The 25,747-nt window shown below is 38.3% G+C and overlaps 1 protein-coding gene across 29 annotated transcripts in view; it reads left to right on the plus strand.

The window, feature by feature from the left end:
* Positions 1–25,747, plus strand: part of Zbtb20 (zinc finger and BTB domain containing 20) — a 726,359-nt gene that overhangs the window by 512,750 nt on the left and 187,862 nt on the right. Inside the window, exon 1 of one of the 29 annotated variants that reach the window (XM_029544680.1) lies at positions 25,287–25,387. The exons of the other annotated variants lie outside the window; for them this stretch is intronic. The gene's annotated coding sequence lies outside the window, so the exon portion shown is untranslated. Of the gene's footprint in view, positions 1–25,286; positions 25,388–25,747 lie in introns of those variants that run through there. 29 annotated transcript variants of the gene reach the window in all.

Here is a 25,747-nt window from a genome sequence, read left to right on the forward strand (position 1 = left end):
AGAGAGAGAGAGAGAGAGAGAGAGAGAGTGAGTGTATATGGGGAGGGCTTGGTGAGGCTGCAGAAATAAATGAAAGGCATTCACTTTCAGCATATCAGCTATTATACCAGAGCAAGTCAAGGTGGAATTTAAGAGGTGATGTGTAGGACAGTGAAGTGAAAATGCTATTCGATGGGTTCATGTGGAAAAGCCCTCTAACCAGCAGTAATCTCGGGCCCTCTGAAATGATTGCAGTATATGAAAGAGATGGAGAAACCATAGAAATTTTATCCTAATGCCAATAGGGTAACAGCTCTTGGATTTTAACATGCAATAGCCAGAAAAAGCATCTATGCATGGGTGTCATTCCTTGTTTACAAGGGCCTGTCTAGCACCGTTTATCGATTTTATTGCAATTTTCCCCAGGACCCTGTAGATAGATAATTACTGGAAATGTCCATCATTAGCACAACAACAAATACAACCACTGTTCTAAGAAAAAGATTCACATAGGTCCCTGCGAGCAACTATCAATTGGCGAGGAGGAGAGTCACACAATAACATTTGCAGCTATAACTCCAGGCAAACACACACACTCAACACCCTCTGTAGCCATTGCACTGAGAAAATACACACAGCCCCCTGTGCAGCCATCACACATCAGGAAAACACACACATGACACCCCTATGCAACCATCACACCAGGCAAGAGCAGAGACATAAAATGCTAAGTCAATAGGAATGAACAGCTCATAAAAGCCTACTGGAATAGATCACATCACAGCCAGGTACATCTGTTCTCAGCACTAACCATTATCGTTAGCTTAAAATGCTTAAAATCACTGCACATCCTCAGGTCTAGGGACAGATTATTCCAAAAAGATTCTGCTAAATAGATTTGGCAATGCAGTGAAGGGGACCTCCACTACATTAAAGTGATGCATTTTGCATCTCAAAGGCTGTCAACTGTATTTAGAGGGATTGTGTGATTGAAGAACAATGCTCCAGGACAGGATAGCAATTTTTTCTGGCCCTTCTAAATCTGAAGGTGATTTTTACCCCAAGTTGAGCTAAGTGTGCAATTGAATTGGGTAGCTCTCCAACTGGGAGGTGGCTAATAAAAGCAGAATTGAAACTAGCTTTCAAGTTGTGCAGCAAAGGAAGCTACTGCATCCTGTTTTAAGCTGGAACTCTCAGGTGGGATGTCCTCTGAAAGGTCTTCGTGAGGTCAGACTTCAAGCCACCAACAAGAGCTAAATAAGTAGTGACTACTGTCCTTGCTCCACACGCCTGCATGCCCCTCAGGAGGAATAAAGAAACCACCTACTACTTCTTTTGCCAGTGCCTTCTCTTTATCCTCTTGCTGTGGTCTGTGATGTTATCCAAACCCTGTGACACAAGGGTCAACACACAGCAAGGGAGACTCGGGAGTCCTGAAGACTGGCCCAAAAGACCTAGGGTGAAAGGGTTTCATGTTCGTAGTTCTTTCTGTCTTTCAATCACGGTGGGGCTTCATCTTTCTTCTGAGCGAGTTTCTACTGAGAAGTTTCAGACTAGCTTGTTAAGAATGATTTACACCATAATTCTAGGAAAAACAAATGTGAGTGACTGAGATTTGAAAGGAAAGAGTAGGGGGGAGTGCCAGACCAAACAAATCCTAAGTAAATAGGGTGGCTTTACAAGGGCGGCAATGGGATTTTTGCTTGTTTCCTTACTTAAAAAAAAAATGACAATGGATTATTAGTAATCATTTCTCTTACCTGGGTAGAGCCAAGCAAAGGACAGGAATGGTTCTATTGGCTCCACACAAGAACATGATTTTCAGGAAGGACAGGTGTTTCCCAAATTCACATGACAACATCTTAATGAGAATGAACAGAACTGAAAAGGAGAACTAAGATTTCTACTTTTTTTTCCGAATGTGACAAAAAGTGTTTTGTTAGGGTGAGAGATAAGCATTTTCTATAAAACAATGCCCCAGTGACATGAGGTAATTACATGGTGGCTGGGACACACCGCATGGTTTACTAGAGAAATTGCACGATACCTACGTGATGACTATAGTAACACTAGTTACCACTCCCACATTATCTCCTGATAACTATATAATTAGTTTGTATCATCAAAGCACCCTAAACGTGTGCCTGTTCCAGCTACTCTGGTAGAAAAAATAAATAAACTTTTTTGCAAAGGGAAAAAAAGCTAATGAAGAAAGTTGCCAAGAACAGATATTTTGTAATCTGTGCTAAATCTCTGCTGGAAAACATGAACAGTAACGAAGCTGAGAAGACAGTAAAAGAAATTCGGGGCAAGGTGCCAGACGCCCAGACGGAAGGAGAATGTGGACCAAAAGATTGCGACAATCGGGTAATTATGGTTTATGAATCTCAGCTTTAATCTGTAGTTCAGTGAGTCCTGATTAAATATCTGTTAAACACAATTAAAGTTTGTTTTTGTATTTCACCGTCTTGATCAGAATAATTAGAGACTGCGTGTTTCGTGTCAAAAGTAGCAAGAGGAATTTTAGTGAATGAACATCGTTTTTAAAAGCCATTTGTAGCACCAGCTGTTGGCATTATTTTATATTTTAGTGTTATCAGCATAAAGATGGCCCTCTGGATGCTGAACAGTTTCCAGCAGGACAAGGATAGTGTGCAGTTATGATGGGCCCGTGCTGATAAAGCAAGCGTGTTGAAGGGCTTGTGTTCTCTACAAACAATGCAGGGGAGATGGAAACCAGAGACAAGTTCAGGTGGCAGGACAGAGGAGGCGAGCAAGGCACTAAGCAGTGGGACTTCCGGTGGTGGAGTCCTCCACACCAGCATCTGCAGGGTCTGGATGGCTTGTGGAAATGGGTTGTTTATCTTAGGTGAAGGAAAGACTCAAGGAAGGTATGTTGGAAAAGTACTGGGACTCTCTCCTGCCCTTGGCTAGAGATGTGAGCCTTACTCCTAGAATTGGTAGAGGAGGGTGCAGAAAGCACTTACTGTATTAATAATTCTTTTCTGGGAAAACTGAGTTCTATAAGCAGGCCATGCTTAAACTAGGTAAAATGTTAAAAGAGGACTATACAAGCCAAAGATGAAACTAAGATTCCTATGTCTTATGCCAAAAAGAGAAGTTACCAAGTTACAAGCTACTAACTATTTAAATACTTTGATGGCACATTAAATATCTGTGTAGTTTACCATTGTATGAGCTTAAAGAAACGATAAAGTATTATCTACTTAGTTGGTTGAGATTTGGGTACCTAGAATATTTTCTTTCCTGTTGTAGATTAATGAATGGCCTCCAAGGAAATGTATAGCCTAATTTTAAGAACCCATGAATATGACTACGGGACTTTGCAGATATGTTTAAAGGATTGAAAATTATCAAAGATTATCTGAGTAAACCTAAAACAGTCACAAAGGTCCTGAAAATAAAAAGAGGGAGACACAAGGTTCACACCCAGAAGAGGCAGGAGTCAAGGGGGATATGCTGCTGTTTTTGAAGATGCAGAAAGGAGGCCTAAGCCAAAGAATATAGGCAGCTTTAGAACCTGGAAGATCAAAGATTATAGTCAGCCTTTGGAATGTGGAAAGACAAAGGAAGCAAGTCTTCCTTAGGTCCCCCAGAAAAAATGAGGGGTTGGTGACATGATCATGATTTAGGTGTTATTAGTTGTGTGGGGGAGAGGATGTTTACTTTGTTTGTGGTGCTGGGCATGGAACACAGCACTTTGTGCAAGTTAGACAAATGCTTTACCAATGAGCTGCAAATACAACCCAACAAATCTTTATTTTTAAGACCTTAAGTTTGTGATATTTTGTTATAGTGGCAAGAATAAATTAATATGGTCTCATTAACCTGCCTTACAGACTTGAACTATCATTTAAAATTGTCTAGTTAAAAGTATGAGAAAAAGTCTCTGAATTTACCCTTCTATGGCCCATTTGAAGCTTCCTTTGTGGCATCCTTTGGAGATGGTGCCTATGATAATAATCAAATAAACCTGTACTGTAAAATCAAGGGCAAGTTTAACCCCATCCCTCTACCACAACTTAGCAGAAGTACTATCCTCTCAGGAGGAACTAAGAATAATTAGTTTTTCAATAGTGTTATTTATAGAGATTTCTACCCTCTTCTAATTAACAATTTCTGTTGATCATCTAAAGAAAACAGTTACCCCCCCCCTCCTCAAAAGAGTGAGTTACACCCTCAAGCCTATCCATGGGTTTCAATTAATTATCAATCATTTACAATTGTGAACCACAAAAACACTACAGCATTGACTAGACTTGCAGGATTTGAGACCAAAATTATGTAAGATTTATTTAATATGAGAAATTAAACTAGCCATTAATTTTCCATGAGGTCCTGGCTTTTAATTACTAAAATAAGTGCTTTTGATGGGAATGTACCAAGGAAGCACCTCTTTCTTCTAAAGTTTTTAAAACTTTGTTTGAAGATCCAAGTGGGCAAAGATGCTGCCATTGTCCTGGGCTCATATCATTTTGTCATTCATCCGTTCACTCATCAAATATTTGTTGAGCCCTGACTATTCTGCTGCTATAGACAGCAGGAATATACTAGTGAGCAGAACTCTCAAGACATCCTTCCACTGGAACATTCTAGTTAGAGGGGATAGGTAATATGTAAATCCCAAAGAATAAAATAAAGAATAGTAAGAATGTAGCCTAACAGAGATGGCACATAGAAAGATATCACTCAACTAATAGTTGAATCATGTCAGATATAGCTATATGAGGAACTACAGGGAAATCACTTCGGAAAAAATTAAAAGTAGGAAATGAAAAGATTCAAATAAGCCAGGCATGTCAGTTATGAAAGTTCAATGAATGAGAAGTAAGTTAAAACTATGGTCAAATGAGGAGTCAACATGCAGAGAATGCAGGTGTCTTGGGGGAAATTTTGAATTTTATTCTAGTTGTAATGGGTTGCGATTCATGTAGGAGAATCTGAGTTCACACTTAAAGAGAACATTGCAGTTATAATATAGGGACCAGGGAGTAGAGAACCAGTTTCACTTAGTGGTTTGGGTTTTCTTGTTTCTGTTTATTTCTTTTGTTATGTTTTTTTTTTTTCATTAAAGCTGAAGATAGATAGCAAGCCATCTCATGGCAGTGTAGTGTGTTGCCTTGTGAAGAATTGGAGGTTCTTAATTTGAGCACCCAGACAAGGAAAACGGATCTATGAAGGCTTCCCTGCCTGTTTCATGTGAAGGCTTGCAAGGGGGCCTAAAAATGTTCTTCCTGTAAGGAAAAGGAAATGTGTACACAGCCCAGTGAGGTTTCCAATGGATCTGTGCTATTTTGAGGGATGTGAGTGGGTAGGTTGGCAAAATAACTGAGAAGTCAAAACTGAAAATCCAAAACCTCAATAGGTGAGGGAATGACTGAGACTATGGGGCTGTCCCTTTTACTAAGGTTCACTACAAGTCTGCCTCTGTTTCTTGAAAATTGACCAAAATACAAGTCATTTAGATTATTTTTCTATCGTTTTAATACCTAGATTTCAAAGATCTGTTCACCCATCAAACTCAATGTAGTTCACTGAAAAGATGACTATAGCAAATGTTGGGAATATACAAAGTAATTTGAATGAACTTTAGGGAAGGAATCAATTCGGTTGTGTTCACAATTGTTTCCCAGTAGAGTTAAAAGATTCTTAAGACTCGGGTTAGGTATTACTTCAATATTTAGAGCGTTTTGTGAGTCACTAATACTGCTCTAAAGTTTAGTTCAATTTCTCTTTGTCATCTCACTAAACTGCTATAATAAGTGGCAAATCATAATAAATATATCCAGGAATAAATGACTAGTGTAACTAGTGATTTATTGCTAGTTTATGAACAACTTATTTTTCACTAATAAACTAAAAGATTACATTAAACATTTCTCGGTGATATTCATAAATAATACATATTGGCAAAGTATGTAATTCTATATGGCAATATAGGTGGATGATCATTCTAAAGAAAATGATTTAGAGCCTTTTCCAAAGGGCATTCCTGAAAGTGCGTGTTACCATGCCAGGGTTGGTATGAAGAGATGAGCAATTCATTGCAGCTGAGAGTAGCTGACTTGAAATAATGTTTATGTCATTGTCAAAGCTCCCAGAATGACCTTGCAGACTCTGCTTCCAAGGAGAATACTGTCCTGGAATAACCTTATTCTGCAGATTAAAATCATTAGGTACTATATACATTTTAAAAAAAAAGCATATTGCAAGTGCCTAGTATACTCAGCTTAATTTAAATAAATGAAGGGTTAACAACTGATTACTGGGCAAATACCAAAGCTGAAATCTCTTATAATAGAATCCCCTACCCTCCAGCTTTTCCAGGTCCTTCTACGATTTGAAGCACTCACCCCTCTTTCCATTCTCAAACCGCCCCTCCCCTGGCAGCAGAATGTAAGTCATCTGAGAAGAGAACACACGAACTCTTTAAAAACAGGACACTTCATACTAGTTCATCTACAAACTCCTAATAAAACTGATTGTTAATCTTCCCTGATTTGTCTACATCTTTGGGGTAATAACAGTGTCTAAACCATAATGTCATAATGCATTCTCTCAGAGAGTATTTCAGGTGACTTAATATCTCTTGCTAAAACACACAATGTCTCTCTGTGTCCAGCCCTGAACTGAATTGACATTTCTATCTGACACTTTACATCAAAGGCCATTTTGTTCAGTTCACTGTCTGACATGTTTTTATTGTCTTCTAGAACATTCCTAATGCCCCCACACACACACACAAGTATACTAAGAGCATCTGGTTCATTATCTCATTGGTATATTTCACTAATTATTAGAATCTATCTAATTATGAGGTTTTTATTCCCAGGAAAGTGTCTAGTCTCATCATTAATGATATAAATAATCAGAATATTGTGAATACTAAGTCATAGCTAAGTTGGATATAACCCTGAACTGACAAAGGCATAGACCATTTCTAAATGGAAAAGGCTTTCATAACTGTAATAATTTCATACATGCCATTCATTTCTACATTTTGTTGAAATTGAATCAATCAGTATACAACATTTTTATTTCCTTCATATATGTATCAGGTTGAAAGACAATTTTCACAGCAGAAATAACATCTGTTAAGATGCTAGATCCTGAAGTGTACTTTTTGTTTTTCCTATGGTGTATACTAACACTATACCCATAGAAGAAAAAAACATTAAAAATACGATCAAAGGAGTAGCAGAATTTCCAAAAATTAGGCTTAGTCATTGCATGTTTAATGTTATCTAGTTATTGACAAAAATGACATTAAAAATCATTCAAAAATAACTGTAGAAATACACTAGGAAGATGTTACAATTGCTACAAGTTCTGGATGAATCATGGGATGGAACTGTCACAGTAATGGGGGTCCTATGCTAGGATATTTGACAGCAAATGAGATTGACAAGGAAGACAGGATGGATTTAAAAGCAAAGTTCAAAACTGATTAAGTAAAGAAATCCTTGAAACTTGTGATCTTGTAGATACCAAATGTGAACAAACCTGCTGATGGAGAGAAGCTCCAGGAGGGAGGTAGTGGTTGCCATTGCACTACACATTATCCTCTTCGCTTTATGTGTGCTTGCACTGGGTATGGGATACTGTTGCTTTCCACTGATAAGATCTAAAAAACAAATGGGGAATGAGCCACAGCAATACTCACGCTGCCTTCAGTGTAACTTTAAACAACTCTGGTCCAGCTTCCAGTTTCAAGCTGCTTGAATCCTTCTCACTGACAGGTCCAAATGTAATGCTAGCACGTTTGGGACAATTAAAGTCAGCAGGGTCTGTGGCTGCCTAACCTAGGCCTTATTGTGAAATGGGTAAACAGCCACTTGTAATTTAGTCAGTAAGTGCAGGTCTTTCATGATGGGCATACCCAACCCCCTGAAAAACCGATCCGTTTCCATGCTTGGCAGTGGTATTCACAAGTCCCCTATGGAGCATTATCCCATGCCCAAGGGTCATTACTCTTCCACAGAAGCACTGACAGTTGTGATGAATGGAGGTACCTGGGAAGAGAAGTGTTTGGATATTTAAACAGATTACACTTTCCTTTTAGAGCAAGGGGCATTGGATCGCATTTTCGACTGTCTATGTATATGGATGGTAAGGATTGCAACCAGAGCAGCTCACATAGGAGCATGCAAGATCCAGATGTTCCAGGCATAAACCCTGTGGGGAAAACAGGCTGGATTTTGTTTCCTGTCATGGTATTGTGTGTGCTGCACAGCAATTTGTGATAGGCATGCATAAATGCTGAGATGTGGGGATGAGAACAGGCATGAGATTCTGTCCATCACCATTAGCTACAACGGGACTTATTACCTGCTGGCCAGTTAACACCCTATCCATACCATCTGCGAGGAATTAAAAAGTGACGAGAAGAATCAGGATCAGTTTGGGTTGTGCTGTGAGTGTCAAGTTCATTTTCTTCTCTCAAAGCCCTTTAGTGTGTTAGACTTCAGGGCAAAACATACAATGATGAAACCCAGGTAGAGCCTTCAGTAGCAGAACTGATAATTACTAAGGTTTTGTCCAGGAAATTGCAAATATAATTTCATTTTTTTAAAAAAATTATATATTATTTACTTACTATTTGCCATGTGTGTGTGCATGCGTGTACACATACACCATAACAAGGGTGAATGTTAGAGAACAACTCTTGGGAGTCTTTTTTCTTCATTCATCATATGGGTCCCAAGGATCCAACTCAGACCGTCAGCCTTGGCAGTAGTCACCTTTATCCACTGAACCGTGCTATTATTTAGCTTCCTAAATAGTGGGAAAATACAGGGCCATTGTCAGTTCTGCTTTTCTGTTCTTCCTTCTGTCTAGGTTTTTTTTTCCTAAGCCAGGACTAGAAACTAGTGTTTGATTTCTTAAATTGATGCTGACTATGGTGAGAAAAAATCCCTAAGAATGTATTTTTCAACATAAACGCTGAGGTAAAGCTGCCGTTGACTCCAAAGAGGGTATAGTGACTAGTTTCTCATCCACACTTGCAGTGGCTGCTTTGGCAAGTGCAAACTCCCCATCCTTCAGGAGGGCTCTTTGTAACTGCTTCTACTTGAGATAGTTATTGGAGTATTAAAAAGATACAAGAGGTCTATGGTACTAAAGGCTATTTAATTAGTCTGTGTAAGCAAATTGGCTGTCTGTCCAGATGACACATCCTATTATGGATACTCCAGGGAAAGGATCAAATCTAGATGTGTGTACAAACCATATGAGAAACATCAGAACGGTTTGGCTTGTATTCATCTACATCTCCTCTCACCAGCAGAACCTCCTTCATTTCCCTCCTTCATCAGACAGTCTACCAATGCAGGAGTAACTTTCAGTCTTACTTTGAAGATAGAGGGTCTTGTTGTGCCCATGGTACTGTTGTGAGCAAAGAGACCAATTGTGAGATGAGAATATTAAAGATACGCCCTTCTGAATCCATCCTTGTGTGTGCAATGGGATTTCACTCTCAGAAATGCAGCTCTTCCTCCCACCAAATTGCCCTTGTGGTAGCAACATAGGAAGGAGATTATATATTACTTCATCTCCTTACAGAGAAAAGGACACGTGCTAAGGGAAAGCTTTGCTTCTTTTAATGATTTCAGGCATCCCTTGTCTTTAATATTTCACTAAAGTGGTCCTTGGTTGGCTTTAGAAAGACACTCTAGTGAGACAGGGAGAAATAGAATCCTGAGAATGATGGCTTCATCTGGAAAGGCTTTCTAACCAAAAGGGATAAACAAGCTGTGACCCTCATCCTCAGATCCTTGCGAAGCTGACAAAGACAGACGCAGTCCTTAAGCTATGACTACCTCAGCAGTTCCTTGAGAACTGATTTGTGCAGCGCTACAGTTTGCCAAGAGATACTAATTCCTGCCTCACAAGCTCATCTCTGTTTCTAAAGGGAAAGACACAAACCTTTTGGGGAACATTTTGAACAACTTGCTTCATGTGGGAATAAGAAAGATGAATCGTCACACTGGGTGAATGGGAAGCTATTTTGCAGAACTTCCCAGGGGAATGAAGAGGCGACAGTCTCCTTTCTCTCCTCATCTATCCAGTCCTGGAGTCACACATTGAATTAATTCTACTAGAACAAAGGTATTGCTGATAGGGTCGCAGAACCTAAGAAGTGCAGACCTTTCTTCTTCCAAATATAGTCATGTTTTATTTCTAAGGAAAAAATGTCCTCAAAACTACAGTCACAACTTCATGGTTTACAAATCCTAAGTCTTCACCTTGGTCCTGAGTAGACAAACAGCTAGCATCATGTAAGTGTACTTGACCATTTTGCCTAGCTGTAACTTACCTCTACCGAACTCCAGAGGTTGTTTGGTTTGGTTTTCTTCTTGCCTTTATGGCAAGCATGAATCAGATTATTTAATGTAGACGCCAATGGTTATAACAGAAATGTAACTTTGTGAGTAATCACCAAATTCGTGAGGAATAAATTAAATATCTCGTTAGAAATACGTGTTTTAGTTAAAAAAAAAAAAAAAACCCTCTTAATGTTAACATCTCCCAATAATTTTGGCCAAGTAAGAAACAGATCTAGATTCACATAGTCCTTTAATCTGTCTATTACAGTGGTTGGGATGCAGGATTGTTTGCTGAATGACTGAAGGAAGAAAAAATAGAAAAATTTGTGGAAAAGTTTCCAAAAGGTACAAGTGCCTGGTTCTTTCGCAGTGTTTCTCAGTCCTTAATGTTATCTCTCTCAGTAAGCATCCCCAGAGAACTCTGAACAGAGACGAAAAATAAGAAATAGAGTAAAGCTGTGTGAAGTAACTGGATTAGGAACTCTGTTTTTAGAAAAAAAAAAAAAGAGGTTATTTATAGATTTTAAAGTGTTCCTCAACAATAAAATGTTTATGAGCTTTATTTTTTGAGAACCATATGGACAAGTTTACAGAAATGTCTAGGTCACAGGCAGGGTACATCTATTCATAGCTGCACATCTCCTTGTATGCTTTCTGACTTCAAGAGCTATGGGTCTTATAAGTGAGGCCCATAGTATTATTGAATACAACATGATAATTGGCAACTTCTACAACCATTTGTAAAAATAGAAGCTGAAAGGTTATGCTTGAGGTTCATGAAAGCATGTTTATCTGAATATGACACCTTAAAATACACGTATTTGTTTATTATGTATGTGTGTGCATATCTGGATACCATGTTTCAGGGATCAAATTCAGGTCATTAGCCCTGGTGACAATTGCCCTTACTCACAGAGCCATCTCACAAACCCTGAATGTTGCAGCTATGATCAACAATCTTTTTTTCAAGTATTTACTTATATCTGTATCTTCATTTCCATCTGTCAAATAAAGACTTCCTTAGAGGCGCATCCTTTATGAAGCAACTTCCCTCTTAATGTTAACATCTCCCCATAATTTTTTTAAAAACAGAAACTTTGAAGCTAAGTTTCCAACACTGTAGCTTTGTCTGATCCTTCCAATGTCTATGAATCCTTCAAGTGTAAGAAGTTTGACAGTGCTTCTTAGAACCCAGGAGGTCCTCAGTTACCAGACAGATGCTGTTTCGTTATGAACATGAATGCTGCTTCAGACATTTCTGTATCACTTACAGAATGATGGTCTAATACATAAAAAGCCAATGCTCTATTCAAAGTTATAATTATAATTTTTTTTTAATCTTGGGACTCTATGAACCTTCTTTATTTCAAGTAAATATCTTCTACTGCAAACTCTCTTTCTCTTTAAAAATTATTTTAGGCTTTTTTCCCAAAGAATAGTTCATAAATTATTATGTCTTAAAGAAAGGATAAATTCACAAACTTAAAGAAGAAAATAAAGAAGTCAGGAGTGAGACCAGAAAATAAGAACTCGGAACTTTTTCCTATGCTATGAATGAAGCATGTAAAGATGCGCCATAGAAAGTGTCCTAAGGAGGCTAGAACGGCACGCACACTTACTGACCTATTGTCTTCAAGACTTCCTCTATAAACGACAAGGAAATACCACTGAAGAATAGCAGTCTTGTCTGGCACCATTGCTCTTCCAGCTGTATACAAAGCAGCTGGCATTTTGGACTTCTCTTTATCCCCAGTAAATGTGGGTCAATTTGGTTAATGTATATATTCTATGCAAGTCATCCTGGAAACTATGAAAAATTCTGACAACTTAGCACTGAACCAAAATATACTGAGGAGATATTGTGATCAGGTAAGAAAAATAGGGTCAAACATGATAAGAAAGGAAAATGAGAACAACAGAAGGCAGCGTTCTAGGAAGGAGGCTGAGAAGTACAGTCGTAGGGCACCATAGTGCTTGGGACAGTTCCTCAAGCAAGGGGAGCATTTGGTATAAGATGGACTTTTGTTGACAGGGTACAAAAAAATGCAACATCACTATAACACAGACACAGACACACACACACACACACACACACACACACACTCGCACACACATATTTAGAGGTCAACACATAACTCATTGTGAAATAAACTCCACCAGCAGCTTTCTGGGAAAGATTATTCCTGTAATAATGATTTCAAACATGGGTGAGGGAGAGAGAAAAGCCCCAAAGTGCGTTAGTAAGCTTTGTTTGTGTCCTGACCTGGGCAACATTGTGTGTGAAAGTCAAATTTCTCTTTAAAAAGGCAAATGACACAGTAACAGAAAATGAACTATATTATCTAGGTTGGAGACAGGTGGAGCCATTGTGGTACTGATAGCATCATGGTGAAAACATTTAGCAGCAGGGGAATATATTGACTGTCTTAGAAGTACAAGTATAAATGCAGGACTAGTAGGATCTTTACCCCTTTCTGCTATGCCCTGGTCTACAAAATTAGTTCCAAACCCTTCATAAAGAACGTTTTCAATCATAATTAACACATAAGATGTCTTGGTAAAGAAAAGGTCTCATTTAAAATTATAAGGACTACTGAATGAGACTGTATAAAAATGAACACAAAAATACTTCCTAGCAGAATAGATGTCATACAGGACTTAATTTCCTTGAGCTAAGAAGAGCATCTACCATTAATAAAATAGCTATGAATTGTCATTCTTCATATTTTCTCAGTAGCCAAAGGTCAGAAATAAATATAGTAATACCTTAGTATGTGAAGTGTTTTGCTTGTTTATTTCTTTTTCCTATAACCCCAGTAAGGAAATTATTTTCTTATCCATTGTTACTTTGCTTCAAAGTAGGCTTTAGGCCTTACACATTATGAAGACTACTATATCTGTGTTTGTCCCCCAACTTTGCTGTGCATTAATGTATTCAAAATAGCACAGCCGTGTTTTTAAACTTAATATATCTTAATGTCGTCCTAGATGAACGTATTTCTAAGATTAAATGATCTCCTGGCTCTTTCTCCCTTGGATAGATGCAATGTACCTACAGTGAGATGCTATGAGAGATTAGTTTAGAGTCGGTTCATACACATTTTCATTTCACCTTAACTGAACACTAAGAGGAACCATGCCATTGAGTTGTGCGTGGTATTTGTGCAGAATGGGTGTGTTTCTTCTCTTCTCTCACTCCTAAACACAAAAGAATCCAAAATATAACTATCATTCAAATACCACGTCCCTAAGGTCCAAATCTGAGTGAAGCATAGAATATGCATGTGCACATGCACCCCTTCCAGGAAACACTGAGGTCTCTGATTAACTAGAACTACATAGAAACTAATGCACTGTAACCCAAAGGCATCTTATTTATTGGCTTCATCCAAAATGCATAAATGCTGCTTAAGAAAAAAGATATGCAAGTACACTAAGAGAAATTACTTGATTTTCAGTCATATTGAGAAGGCACATCTGTCAGTAATGAAAACAATTCTGTGTCAGTGGCCTATGAATTACAAACAACAAAACCAACATAAAAAATAAAAATGAAAAATGTAGTAAGGATTTAAAGTATTTTCCATTCAGTGATGGAACATTTAGTTTCTTTTTTGTAAACCTTATACATTGTTTTATTATATACCAAAGACGGAAAAGAATATATATCTAATAAAGAATTCATATATAGTAAAATGCATATCTAATAAAGAATTGGTTAAGTAAATAAGATGCAAGCTATTATATTATGTAGCAAAACCCATCATTCCTATATGTGTGTGTCTGTGGTCTACAGAGATGTATTCATGTTTACACACACACACACACACACACACACACACACACTGTTCAAAGTGTGTGTGCATCTATTTCCTCCTTCTGTAATTCTTGCTAGTGGTGCTCTTTCCTCTGGTCTCAGCCCTGGGATTACTTTAAAGGTCACTCTTCCTTTTGTCTTTCATTTTCACTCTGCCAACAACTACACTCTGACAGCTCTCTCCCAACAATATCTCTTCAGTTGGTCTCTTTCTCTTCAGAGACTTGAGGTGGCCCTTGAAAAGAGTAGCCCTTATCTGCTTTCTAGAAATAGGCCACTCTCCCTTCGTGGGCTGTTCTCACAACCCTCTCTTTTCAGTGATTTAGAATAATTATTCCTGCCCATGGTTCCCACTGTTCTTTTCTTGGCCTTGGTTTCAGTTTCAAGGTGTCCATCAGCATCTGTTTCCTCTACAAAGGAATGAATGGGGCTTTATTGAATAAGTCTCGGTGATCTCTGGGAGTCAGTTGAGTTGGTTCCTCATACAGTTCTGTCTACATGTAGTTATCCTTTGCTCTTGTCTGCCATACTTTTGATGCTTTAGGCAGGGCAATTGGCTTGCCCTTTTCCTTGTCCATGTTTGTTAGGCTATCATTCCACTCTGTAACATTCTTTGCCTCTCTAAATTACTTCATTATTTTCCTTATCCCATTCCCTGTGCTGACATCCTTGCTTACTCTTTGTATCCCTGTGTACTTTGATCCTTGTTAAGCTTAGCCTGTGTTGGTATCATGTTTTCCTCACTCATAGCAAAAAATTGTAAACATCTTCTGAGATCCGATGGTATCTCCTTAAATATGGTGACGAATTTTCCACAGAGTATTTCTTTAGTAAATGTTTGTTTACTTGTCTGGGACTCAGTGGCTACTGTTAATCACCAGCACATTTGGATTCTCTACTCTTCCTTTTTAAAATGGCAGCTGTAGGTTACAAAGGGACTCATTGTTTCTCTACCCTGTTGAGAACATTGGAGAATCAGCTGAAACACTCAACTCATGCTGGATTTTTGTCTGTAAGATCTTAAACATGCAAAGAAAGTAACATACATTGCCTGAACAAGCAAGAACTTCCACAAACAATGAACCTGATTCACCACTCAGTGGCAGAAGGGTGGGGGCTTTTATGGTTATTTATGGTTTGGTTGGTTGGTTAGTTTGGTTTGGTTTGTTTGTTTTGCCAACTAAATACAAGCTAGAGTTAACAGGAGAGAGGACCTTCAGCTAAGAAAGCACCTACAGAAGATTGGCCTGTTTGGGCATTTTCTTAATAATTGATGTGAGCAGACCCATCCTGTTGTGGACAATGCCACCCACAGACAGGTGGTCCTGAGGTATGTATGAATACAGGTGCAAGTCATAAGGAGCAAGCAAGTAAGCAACATTCCTCTGTGATATCTGCTTCAGTTCCTGCCTTAAGGTTTCAGCCTTTAGTTTCTGTCCTGATCTCCCTCAGATGATGGAGTATGACCTCACTGTATTGAAATAAACCCCTTCCTCCCTAAGTTGCTTTTGGTCATGGTGTTTTATCACAGCAATGGAAACAGTTGTACAATGTTGTTATAAATTACAAATGAGTTTATCTTCAAATGAGCACATTGGATGCACTTCACATAGGCTAGAGTCTGAAGATGGAAGTATACAGCCTAAACTAGTGTGACTAAACTAACTTTCAGAGTCTAACCTGAGAAATGTGCGCCCACCACCTTACATTGTGCAGAATGTTCCAATGTGCTCTAGCCTAGTGTTTGAGAGTTATCAAAAAATCTGAAAGTGGAGGAGAGACCCAAAAGATATCGCTATACTTATAGACTGTAGAAACTCGGGTCCAGCAGGATAGCGATTATATAAGAAAATCTCCTCCCAATCTTCTTTGAGCCCACCAAATAAACTCTGATGGAAACACACAGATTGCTGCAGGGCAATCTGTTTCAAGGCTAAAGAAGAGCTAGAATTAAATTTTACATCTTGTTCCAAATCATGGACTCTCCCTGAACGTGTATTAAAGACTTTCTTTTTTTTTGCCATGAAGTAAAGAACCATTTTAGGAAGATGGTTTGGATTTAAGTTTTGAAGAGGCCATTACTCTTAACTAGATGCTTGTTGAATGTACTCTAAAGTAACTGTGAAGACCCTCTTCTTCCAGCCTGGTGAGTAGAAACAGACTGTGAGAAGTCCTTATTATCCTGACATGGGTTATTAATGGCATGGACACACCAATTGCACTATTGCTAATCACTACCTTACTGCAAGATAGGTAACAGTGCCTGTTTATAACTGAGAATAGTTGATGCTTAAAGTGGTAAGTGGCTCTTCCATAGTATACAGCCAGTAGTTACTTTAGTAAACACTCTGGAGTCTGGGGACCAAAGCCAGTGCTGCTTTCTAACTAAACAATGCAATGCATGTGAAAGCATTTTTACAAACTATAAAATAGAATACAAATGGTACTTTATATGGGAGACAGGAAGTCTTGGGAAGGGCAATTTTCAAATCACCTTGAAGAAATAATGGCTTTTACCCTGCACACCATAAAGGCTGTAACAGCTCTTTTAGTTATATGCAAAATCTGAGGATTATTCTTCTATGGGATCCAGAAGCAGAGAGTTTTATTCTTATTTGACTAGGCTAGCCAGAAGCACAAACATTCAAAGTAGGTTTTCCCCTTCTTCATATACAAGAATGTTGTATATCAGCAGTGCCGTACAAAGGAGAAAGAGGAGATGTGAGTAGAATTATTATATCTCAATATATGCATCAAATTCATGAACCATTTCCTTTTAGTTGTCTGACAGGGTTTGTTCATGACTACCATATGAAATGTGTACTCATTCTTCTGAATTTATATTGTTAGAGTAAAATTAGTTCCCAGAGATACTGTCTTCCATATTTTGGTATTAAGTAATACAGAATGAAGGAAGGGATGAAGAAGGTTGGGATATTTCCCATAGCTGATAGGTACCCTTCGTATTAGACAGTCATGTTTAAACAGCACTATAGAAATGGTATAGGTGATACACTATAGCCTTAGGTGATACACCATTTTTTTTTTTTGAAAAAAAAAATCGCTACTTTTATTGACTTGTTTTAATTTAATTATTTAAAAAATGACTCTAGTTGACATGTCAGCAAGAGGGTAATAATTTGTGAAAAACCACCTAAATGATTTAAATGAAATACTGTTTCAAAAGTTTTGAATAAAATGAGATTTAAATAATCACTCTTCTAAATTTAATTAATCTCTATAACCAAATCCACTATGTGTAGCTCCATGAGGTCTTTCCCTAAGGAGAAGAGGAGGAAAAAGTATTGTTCGTGCCATGAGAACAGAGACCCCTTGTTCCCTGCTCACCTAAGAGCAGGACCAGAAACATGTGCAGTACTCAGTACACGGTTACTGTGTGCAATTTCTCTATTGCTTGACTTTATGATGTTCCCCACAGTCAGAAGGGAAATGTCAAATGAATGATATTTACCTATTTCTAGAAATTTGTATTTACTCTCAAATTACCATTTTGTGTAAAATCTTTAAAGAATTCAAAATCCTTTGACTTAAACTATTGTAGAAAGATAACCTTTTTTCACCCCCAGAAAATAGCCATTGCTTTCAGTTGTGTTCTTTTTATTTTTTTTTTCAGTTGTGTTTTAATAACTATTCAAAACCTTAGTTTTTGCTTAGTCTTTGTTTGTTTGCTTAATCTTAAAAGCAAATCCTAGGTTAATACATATTAGAATAAGTTTAGAGAGTAGAAGCCTTTGGTTTAGAAAGCTGTAGGTTTGCTTGCTTGTTTGTTTGTTTGTTTGTTATTCATGCTATATACAGCTTATTTCCTAAGAGAGCTCATATTAGCTGAAAGTTTTAGAGTTACCCTAATTTGATTCCCTATTGCTGTGATAAAACACTGACCCAAAGCATCTTGTAGAGGTAAGAGTTACTTTGGGCTCATAACTCACCACTGAAACCCGGCAGGAACTGACTCCATGGATACGCTGCTGACTGGCTTGTTTCACCTTGCCTTGCTCACCTGCCCTTCTTATGTAAACCTGCCCAGGACTGGCACTGCCCATAGTCCCATATCCACCAGCAGTCAAGAGAGGTCCACTCTCCCATCTACCTGATGGAGGAATTCCCCAATTGAGGTTCCCTCTTCCCAGATGACTCTAGTTTGTATCATGCTAACAAAACCCTAACCATCCTAAATCACCATAGTTGTTATTCAGAAACTGGAGTATCACAAAGGTGGGCTCCTTGTTCCAAATTACAGAATTGGCGCTGACTTGCATCTGTGAGTGTAGTTTTGAGTCTGCTATGTGATGTTCAGCACATTGGTCCAGTTGTCCCTCTGTTTTCAGAGAAACCTCATCTACACACCATCAAATTCCATTAGGACTCTGGAAAGAAAAATATTTTTTAGGTCAAATGTGTGAGGTTTTTTTGTTTGTTTCCAGTTTTGTTGTTAGTTTTAATTCATACTTGCTGTATGATTCTGTCTACAGTTCCTTTATCACTTGTCTGTATTGTACAACTCCCAGAGACAATTTCTGACTGTGGTTGTGCCAGGAACTGTGCTTTAAAGTATCAATTAAACAATATCCCCACAGAATTAGAACTTGTATCTTTGCGAAAGAGTTTGGCTGTTCTTAGTGGATATGCTTCAAATAAGCCATACCTATGCACCTCACACCAGAGGTGAGAAAACAAGTAGGTAGAGCACATGTATCTTTTGTGTGCCTGTGGACAGAAATGAGATGACTTTACCGGGGCAGCTCTTTTCCCTTTCATTCCACAAGCTTAATTAGTTGCTTTCCTATGAAAAATCCTTCCCACCTCCGTTCTCACTGCAAACACCATCCCAGATAGCCCAACACACTAATTCCCCAGTGCAATGGATTCTTCCCAAGTAAAGATAATCCTGCCTCAGCTGCTTACTCACGTGGTCGCCTCCTGGGCTCTGCACCACCCATCCATAGCAGGCTTGCCATTTGTAGTCGTTCCTGCTAGAATACGCTTAGGAGTTTTTATTATAACTATAGTGGAGGTGGCATTTTAGCTTTGTGCCCTTAAATTTATGATTTATAGCTTTCCCTCTAAATCTCATGTTAGACTAGAATTTCTCATGCATATTTTCTGTTTAGACACAAATGTTTCATAAAACTTAGGAAAATATTAAGCATTGTACCCAATGTTCAAGGAGTTATTTAACTCACCTGTTTTCAGAATTAGCTGATGTACTTTGATGTGCCGTGTATTGAACATATGTGGCACTCAGTAATAAACCATAGACTAATATATGCATTATAAAAGAAAAAGTCCTCTTTATAACTTTCAATAAAATGAATATTAAGTAGTCTGGGTGGAGGAGGTTTCCAGAAACCTCTAGAGACAACCAAATAATGTTTAAATTGTGGCTGTTCCTTTTCTAGTTCTGATAGTTAATGTGGTATCATAAATCCCAGAAGAACTTTATAGAACCGTTGCAACATATATTACTTATTTTAATCTCTGTAACAGTTGTACAAAGTGAGTTGTTTGGTGACTTTCCTGGCTTGTGTGTGCTTTGTTTTTGTGCTGGCATTTGGGATTGAGTACTGTTACTTTAATAAAAAAACAGGCAAAGTGGTTAGTTAAGCAATTTGCTAGAAATCAACTTGGCTTACAGTAAGTAGCTTTAATATGAGTTGTGTCCCTATCTGCTCAACCACAAAGTCTTTGATTTTCTATAGGATGTACCTATAAACGTAAATACATAGTCTGAGTTAATCTCTCAGGTATTATTTTTACATGAATATTCTTTTGTGGTGTGTTGAAGGAACAAGTCAGTTTACCACAGTTCACAGAATGTTTGCTTGGTTTGCTACATACATGTCCTTTCCTTTTCCAGACAATGGGTAGTTTTAATCAGAAGGCCAGGTTAAAGGATGTATAGGGAAAATGGGAAAATTCTTGAACTGGAATATGTTAGTCAGTCAGCTGGGACATAAGTTGTATTTCTCCATCATTGTTGATTATACTCTACTCTAAGCAGACATTCACCAGGTCAATCCTAATCTGCTATGCTTTACATTTTCCTCCAGGAGCTGTAAATCACACATGTAAATTACACATTTATTGTAGAAAAGCATTTGAGGACTGGTGTCAAAATGTGAGGGTGGTGCCAGAAACCTTGATTTTAGATATCATGACGTTTGTACAATTAGAAGCTCAACCTTAACATTACATTAACTTAGCTTTTTTGCATTTAATTATAGATATTGGGATGAAAGTTAATATTTTAAGTCTCCATTAATGGTTATAATCATTTTTTTTTATATTTTTACTGTAATAATGAAAAGGGCATTTAACCTGGTCAGGAACTAAATCTGGGATTCTAAAGATTAGCATTAAATCTGATAATGTATTTTCCTACTAGTCCCCGGAAGCCAGGTTATACACTGGTATATTGCAAGAGCTTACAGGTAACAAGAATTTGAAAATGTCCTAGGGTTCAATAGTCCTCTTTGAATCGTCATGGTAGCATTGTGTTTTTAGTTTCACAGTGGGATGGATTTTAAGCAAATGAAGGTACAGAGTCAAAGATAAAAGGAATTGACATAAAAACTAACGGAATTGCTTAATTTGTGAATTTAACCCTGTATCATGATTCTTCATTAGGGATATTTGCTATACTGATTCAGTTCCAAGCACAGGGGGCAAATGGGACAGAAAGGGCACTAACTATTTTGAAGATGACACTAGAAATTTGGAGGGCTCTTAATAATTAGGCACTTAAGCTCACCTAGAGAACTGATTAGTGTGCAGAAGTGGCTCTGTGGCTCCAGGAACACAGACACATTAGAAAGGAACAAAATGTCCAGCTTGCAACAGCTCTAAGCCACTGCAGCCTAGACAGGGATGTGGAAACCCTGTATGTGCCGCTTACTGGGCCTTCCCCAAGAGCCACTTTGGTCCTCACATATGTGATCACTGTGGTACACATGTTACCTGACCATGAGCTCATGACCTTGTCTCATCTGTTGCTGACATTCCATTTTTCTCAAATTACATTCCTGATTTCCCACACCTCTACTTATGGACAAAATGCCTTCCTCTCAACACTACTAATATTTATAATGTATTATTTAAAATCTTGTTTGCAAGCAAAAGATGAACATTCATAACATAGGAGACATGACAGACATGTGATAGGATCTCATTAGGGTCTATGTAAACAAAGATGGCTGGCTCAAGGTGCTGATGTGCATCTGCCTAGTCTCAGTAGGGCATTAGAAACTGGATGGAGGGTATAGTCTAAGAAAGAGATGCTTAACTATGTAAGGGTAGGCATAGATCAGTGATGTAGCATGGTGAGAAGAACCTTAGAAGGGGAGCTTGTTCTGGCCTTGCAGCTGACATTAAAGTGAGTGCCTGTGAACCTGTTTCAGTGTCTACACAAAGGATGCTTCTTTTACCATAGCACATGCTGAAAGTCAAATAAGCATTGTGTTCATGGAAGTACTTGGGAAACTCCACAGTGCTTTATAAAATTGAGCATTATTACCTCTGTATCACCAAAAAAAAAAAAAAAATGGTGGAAAATCCACCTCATTAACTGGGTGATTCAGCCCAAACTTCATTTCACTAAAATATGCAGGACACTTTGAAACTAAAATGCTGATGCTTAAATTGTATGAATAATGCCTCTGACCAAAATTTTGTTATAAGAATTGATACGTTCTGGCTATGGACTAGCAGAATAATTGCAACTTTCCAAAATTACAATCTTCTGAAGCTAAGCGAGAGAAACTTAAAATTGGAAAGAGCCTGGACACTTGTACATTAAGAAATGACAGAATGAAAAAGGAGGATTGTGCCTTTCCAAATGTCAAAATTTAAAATGCTAATAAAAATCCAATAAACAGGGTATTTACCATGGCTATGGCAACTAGCAAAGGTTAACTTGGCCAAGGGAAAGAAAGCGTTAAAGGTGCAGAGGGACAGCATGGATGAGGACACACTGTGCAGGATGAGGCTCCATCTCTGGCATGTGCTCAAGTCATGAGGCAGCCTCTTTGAGACTACACTGACTGTAATTATTGTTTAGAGGAGATTTACTTAACACACATATTATTTCATAACTGTGCCTTTTGTGCATAGCAGACGTTACTTTTGACTCAAAGTGAGAAAATTGTTCTTAGGTTTAAGCAAGAGTACCAGTTTGAAAAAGATGACAGGATGCTCAAATACAAGCAGGACCTGTCTCTACACATCTTAGACAGAAAGCAGAATATTCAAACATGTGTATCTTGCACTTAATTTAAACTGCGTGGTTGGTTACCTATCTCTCTGGCAATTCAGTATAAAGTTTTATTACTGTGAAATAGAATAGGGTAGGGATTTATGTCACACAAAAATGAATTTCCATGGATGGGAACACACATGAAATAATTTAAGTAAGCACTATGTCAAATGAAAATTTAAGATGTTAGAGCTGGTGGTATATAGGGAAGAAGCAGCAGATGAGGTCTGTGTAATAGATGATAAATATATCACAGTTGGATAAAAAGAAGGGACCATGGTTGCTACAGTAGGTTATTACTAATGTTGAAGAATTGTGGAAAACACTGAAGAGTAAATTTTAATGCCTAGAAACCAAAACAAATTATTAAATAGGGGCAGTCTCATTTGTACATCAAAGAAAAATATATTACTTAAGTGCAAGCCCATAGTTCCAAAATGTTCCATTTTGTTCCAAAATGAGCAATACCCACAACCGTGAAATTTCGTGAGGTATACACAAGAAAGACATCTTTTAAAACTCCAGTTCACAAAGGTTCCTAAAGGACCATCACTGAGCACAGCTCCCTTCACCTCACAAAACTCCTTCCTTGTCACTGATTGCTTTGGTTTCAGATAGTGAGAATTAGGGTGTAGAAACATGTGTTTCAAATATGAGAGACTGGTCTAAGAGTCTTACATACCTTACATACCACCTTAAAACTAATGTTGGGGTTCTATGCAGGCTTTAATGGAATGCCAGCATTATAGAATGGCATGAAAAACTTTTTTCATTATATTCTGCACTTCTGGTCTTTTAAAAAAAAAAAGTCTGTGCAAGAAATTCAGAATAGTAGATATTTGACATAGGGTTTAAGACTCCTATTTTTAATTTGTCTCCCTCTTCCCTAATCCTTAAGCTTAGACTAAACATCTCAAAAACATTATAAAACTAGAGTTTTATGGCTGGTTCCAGTAAGAGACACAGCACAGGAAAGAGAAACTGTAACTGTCCTACTATGTGTCCTATCGCTGATAGTACAACGTAACCAAACATGTCCCGATCCAAGTCCATCATTGAGAGAAACCAGGTGGGGAGTACAAGCACAGACCATGAAGGAGTGCTGGTTAATGGCTTGTTACCCACTGGTCACACAGCTTACTTTGCTATAACCCAAGACCACCATCCCAGGAGTGGACCACTCAGTCAACTGGGCCCTCCCACATCAAACACTAAGCAAGAAAATGTTCCACAGACTCACCTACAGCCCAGTCTGATGGGACATTTATCAGTTTCTTTTTTCCAGATGACCCTAGCTTGTGTCTAGCACAGTAATGTGCTTCCAAGTAATACTTCTAAGTTAATGTCATCCAAGGAGAAAAGAAAACATAGGGAAGGAAGAAGCGATGTGCTCCAGAAGGGCAGAGATTGTATTGCTTTGGAGCTTGCCCTTAGGGTGACTGTCAGATGCTAAGGATGTCCTGGACTACACAAGATGCCAGGGGCCCTGCAGAGCTGCAGCAAGGTCTTGGATAGAGATGGAGAGTCAGTGGCTGCCTTTGACCGCATGGTGAGTCCTGAGAGTGGACAGGGTGCCCCAAGCAGAAGCTTAAAGGGAAAACTCCTGGGAATAGAACTAGAACATTGTAGTATACTTGGAAAGGAGAGAGGATAGAAGAGCCAAGAGAAGACAAGAAAGGATCCAAGAGAAGAGGCAAGAAAATCAGCCACTGTTAATAAGGAACCAAAGGTTTAAGTGCCTCGGGCACAGCACTGGTAAGCTTGAATCAAACAGAAACTAGAAATGCCCAGCTTGGGCACGGAGAAGCCCACACTGACACAACATACCCAAAGTGCACAGTTCTGCTTGAGATCACAGTGTGGAGCTGTAATCTTATAGGTGGTAGAAGCCTGTTTTACTAAAATACTTGTTACTTTTTTATGTTTAATTAATGGTGTGTGTGTGTGTGTGTGTGTGTGTGTGTGTGTGTGTGTGTGTGCAGGCGCGCGCGTGTTGGGCATATGCATTTGAGTGCAGGTGCCCAAGGGATCCAAAAGCCTTGCATCCATCTGGAGCAGGAATTACAGAAGGTTATGTGTGGATTCTGGATACCAATTTTGGGTCCTCTGCAAGAGCAGCAAGTACTAGTAACTTCTATGACATGTTTTTCAGCCCTAAAAGCACCCCCTTTTTACGTACACTCCTAGCTCTTACCTTTTTCAATTAATGTTACTTTCAATTAATGTTCTTTATACTTGCTATTGTCCTAATTTTTATAAATAATTCAGTGTATACTTTCAAGATTAATTGTTAGAAAACAGTATACAAAGTATATATTAAGTTGCTTTAGTGACCACAGTGTATTTTCAAACCAAAAAAGAAGTGTAAAAATAATATTATCCTCTATTTATATAGAGTAAGACAAAAAGCTATGGCACTCTTTAATCAAAACTATTTCTATTACCTTCTGTAATTTCTGAACTAGTTATGTTCTATTTTGAAATCATTGAAATAACTAGAGTTTGGAGAGAATGAATAAAATGCATTTATTGCACACAAAGCTCTTGCATATAAGTAAAAAAAAAACATGATAGAAATCATTGTGAGGCATAAATGGTCTCTTGGAATAGAACCAGTGTGTCTGGTTTAGGAGGGCCCTTACTTCAGGTAATATTAGATTCTCTAATACATAAACCTGCAAGGCTTAGTGGATTAACATAATAGAACTTTCTGTTTTGCTCATGCAAAACTAATCATGGATTCAGGTTGGCAGAGACTCCTTCATCTCTTGGACATGGCTTTTAGAGTAACCTTGAGTATTACATCCAGTCAGAAGACTAGAGAAAACGAAAACAACAGAGAAAAGTTTTTCTGAGCCAGACTCATAGCATTATGTATCATTCCACCAGGACTCCATTAGCCAGAATGTGGTCACGAGGCTCTGTTTTCATGAAGCCTGGAGAAAGGAGGTTTCCTGCATGCCCAAGAGAAAGGTAAAAAGGCTTTGGAATAGTCCACCATTGCCTAAGGACCAGAACTGGCCTCTTGGGTAAGATTTAGGATGGCAGACAATTAAGTACATAAGGGTGTTACAGAATGAGAATGGAGTGGCAATGGAGGAGCCCGTCCCAGCCCCACCCCTTTGTGTAGATGTAGTGCTGAAGAGTCATAGTAGGTTTCATATAAACGCCATAACAGCAGTGTTCCCTCTCTCATCTGAGAGTGCCACGCAGTCTCAGCGATAAAGGAATCTGCCATGCGTGGCAGTTTACTTAGCTGGATATTACGATTATTAAAGCAGAGAAGAACCATAGGTATTCACCTTAAAACACTCTCATTTCAGAGGAGAGGCA

Source organism: Mus pahari, chromosome 12 (genome assembly GCF_900095145.1).
Source record: "Mus pahari chromosome 12, PAHARI_EIJ_v1.1, whole genome shotgun sequence".
Classification (NCBI taxonomy): Eukaryota; Metazoa; Chordata; class Mammalia; order Rodentia; family Muridae; genus Mus; species Mus pahari.